Source organism: Macaca mulatta, chromosome 6, assembly GCF_049350105.2.
Source record: "Macaca mulatta isolate MMU2019108-1 chromosome 6, T2T-MMU8v2.0, whole genome shotgun sequence".
Lineage (NCBI taxonomy): Eukaryota > Metazoa > Chordata > Mammalia > Primates > Cercopithecidae > Macaca > Macaca mulatta.
Window position 1 is genome coordinate 32,403,872 of NC_133411.1, and position 3,777 is coordinate 32,407,648.

At 39.8% G+C, this 3,777-nt stretch overlaps 1 pseudogene; it reads left to right on the forward strand.

Annotated features, from left to right (window-relative positions):
- The first annotated feature begins 343 nt into the window (after positions 1 to 343).
- Positions 344 to 925, forward strand: LOC695435 (large ribosomal subunit protein eL19 pseudogene; annotated as a pseudogene).
- The last annotated feature ends 2,852 nt before the right edge of the window (positions 926 to 3,777 follow it).

The window sequence follows — 3,777 nt, forward strand, 5'->3', positions numbered from 1 at the left end:
GGATGAAAGCAAATGTCAGCCCAGGAGATAGAAAGGAGACTGGCCAAGCCTCTGTGAGAATGGTGAGAGTTAGAACCACCCAGAAAAAAATGGTGACCACTGCACTTAGTTCTGTTTGCGTGGACAGATCAATTCCTCAGCCTTCTGTGACTGAAATCAACTAAGGAAACCAGAGTGTAATTTTTTTGCCAGTCATATTTGACTCACTGCACCCTTGTGACAAGTTACTGAGAGGCAAACATTCCAGAATGATAACTAATTTCCAGTTAATGGGGGCTATAGAAAGTCATGCATACAGAGCCCTTTCCTCATTCCTTTCGCTGCTGTGGCCACAGCCATAAGTATGCTCAGGCTTCAGAAGAGACTCGCCTCTAGCATCCACCACTATGGCAAGAAGAAGGTCTGGTTGGACCCCAATGAGACCAATGAAATCGACAATGCCAACTCCCATCAGTAGATCTGGAAGCTGATCAAAGATGGGCTGATCAGTTGGAAGCCTGTGACTGTCCATTCCTGGGCTCGATTCTGGAAAAACACCTTGGCCACCAGAAGGGCAAGCACATGTGCATAGGAAAGCAAAAGCATACGGCCAAATGCCCAAATGCCAGGGCAGGTCACTTTGATAAGAATGAGGATTCTGCACTGGCTGCTCAGAAAGTACCGTGAATCTAAGCAGATTGATTGCCACATGTATCACAGCCTGTACCTGAAGATGAAGGGGAATGTGTTCAAAAACAAGCAGATTCTCATGGAATACGTCCAGAAGCTGAAGGCAGGCAAGGCCTGCAAGAAGCTCCTGGCTGACCAGGCTGAGGCCCGCAGGTCTAAGACCAAGGAAGCACAAAAGTGTGATGAAGAGCGCCTCCAGGCCAAGAAGGGGGAGAAAATCAAGACTTTGTCCAAGCAGAAAGAGACCAAGAAATAAAAGCTCCCCCTTTGTACATACAGGTCTCCATGATTACATAGATCAGCCATTAAAATAAAACAAGCCTTTATCTGCAAAAAAAAATAAATAAATAAAATTAAATTAAAAAAAAGGTCATGCATGCATATTCTGAACAGGAATGTGTATGTAATTTTATCACATGAATAAAAGTTAAAAGAAATCACCCATAATGCCTGTTAAAAACCTGAACTTAGCACAATTTTGCTCCAAATTAAACTTGAACAAGACTTCCTACAGATTTTAGGATATTAATCAGAACTTAAAAGATATGGACAGGTATTGGACTTTTAAGATAAATGTGATTTTCTTGTATCTTGTTTAACTTTTGTGTTGTCAAAACCACTTCCCTCTTTGAATTAATTATTTAAGTTATCAAGCCTTAGACGGGTTTTGTTTGTTTCCTTGGTTATATTATAGGGAAGAGTTGAGGAAAACAGAGCTCACCAGGATACTGGGAACTGATGTAAACACACTGAAAGTCTAATTCCACCAGTAAAGCAGCCAAGAAAACAAACACCGATTCATGTACAGAGTTCACAACACAGGATAAGGGGAGCTTAAACAAAGCAAGGAGTGGACTTAAAGGGGATTCACATCGTCTGCATCTGCTTTTCTGAATTATGTGTTAATATAGGTTCAGTGGGTAAATCCTAATGCATATGTTGGAGATGTGTTTTTTATCTCAGAGTATCAGGGAAAAATAGTGGAAAGAAAAATAATTATATATATATGTACATATACAATATGCATATATTATGTATATATGCATATTATGCAGAGAGAGAACACAAAGATCTCAGATTTAGTGATTAAACAAATTGGAAGGTTCAAGTGGCTCACTCTACGACATACAGGACAGTGTATCTAAAATAGCTCTAGGTCAGGCATGGTGGCTCACAACTGTAATCCCAGCATTATGGGAGGTCGAGGCAGGCAGATCACTTGAGCCCAGGAGTTCAAGACTAGCCTGTGCAACATGGCTAAATGCTGTCTCTGCAAAAAATTAGCCAGGCATGGTGGCACACACCTGTCAGCTACTTGGGAGGCTGAGGTGCGAAGATGACTTGAGCCTGAGAGGTCAAGGCTACAGTGGGCCATGATCTTGCCATTGCACTCCAGCCTGGGTGATAGAGTGAGACCCTATTTAAAAAAAAAAAAAAGATAGTTCCATCCATTTTACTTCACAGAAAGTCCTGGAGTTGCAGGCACTAAGTTCATATTCAATTCATATTCAGAATAATCATATTCATATTATAAGTATAGCCTTCTTTGCGAATCTAATCAAAATAGCCAGAGCACCAAAACAGCATTTTCAGAATCAAATTTGAAATAGTCTCATAAGAAGGGCCCTAGAGCCTTGCCTCCTGAATTGTCACATTCACTTAAGATTTGGTACTGTTCTAGTATCAAGTATATTCTGTTTTGCAGACTGGGATATTGTTGTATTAGTCTGTTCTCACAGTGCTATAAAGAAATAGCTGAGACTGGGTAATTTATAAAGAAAAGAGATGTAATTGCTCACAGTTCTGCAGGCTGTACAGGAAGCATGATGCTGGCACCTGTTCAACTTCTGAGGAGGCCTCAGAAAACTTACAATCATGGCAAAAAGTGCAGGGGGAGCAAGAACATCTTACATGGACAGAACAGGAGGAAGAAAGAGAGGGAGAAGGCACTACACACTTTTAAACAACCAGATCACACCAGAACTCACTATTGCAACAATAGCACTAAGAGGGATGGTGTTGAACCATGAGAAACCGCCCCATGATCAAATCACCTCCCACCAGACCCCACCTCCCGCACTGGGGATTACATTTCAACATGAGATTTGGGTGAGGACACAGATCCAAATCATATCACTGTTAGAGACCAAAGCTTTACTAAACCAATAGCAGGGCATATCAAACTCTTTTAGTTTTTCATTCATCAGTGGGAAGAAGGTGAAGCCCACAGACAGTAGAATAACTCCACCATTCGCACTTGTTCTCCCAAACCATTCAACAAATGTGTGATCCATGCATCAGAATCAGTCCCCAGCTCTGTTAGCACCTCTCCCTCCACTCCCTGCAAATCTTAGCCACCAAACCCATCCCTCATAGTCCCACCTCACCACAGTGATTCCAAGTGTTGGGGAAATGTACCATTCTTCAAAATAAAATGGGCCTTCTTCTTACTTACAGTAATTTTCACTTAACGATCATATTGATTTTGCCATAAAATTCCATAGTTTTAACTGATTTCCATAGTTTTAACTTTTAACGTAATTTTGGAAAACTGATATTTAACAAATTCATTCCTATTTTGCTTATCTGGCATTCCTTACCCTGATGAGCAACTATAGTTTATATTCAAAATCTCCTATTCTCTTCCCTGAGAAAATTATCATATGAAAAGAATCAATATACAGTCTCCTTTCAGAAAAAAAAAAATATGATAATGCCCTCTGTTTCAGAACACAAGCCACCAATCTTTGCCAAGCATGGAACATTAACAAAAGTGGATATGTGGAATACTGGCTAGCACAAACTGAGAAAAGCTCCTAATTTCTCTTTACCATTAGATAAGTAGACTCGAACCCAATAGAAGAAAGTTAATGAGTAGAGGATATTGAAATCTTGGAGACCTATTGACCAGATGTTTCACCACCACTAGAAATAATGATTGCTTGCTAAAAGCCAAGCTGATAGACAGATATTTACTTCCATTGTTTATTGTAAGGAAAAATAAATGAGTAATAAATAAGAGTAATTCCTTACAATAAACAATGGAAGTAAATTATATACTCAGTAAAGGCACAACAGGTTAATTATTTCCAGAGTTACGGAATTTAA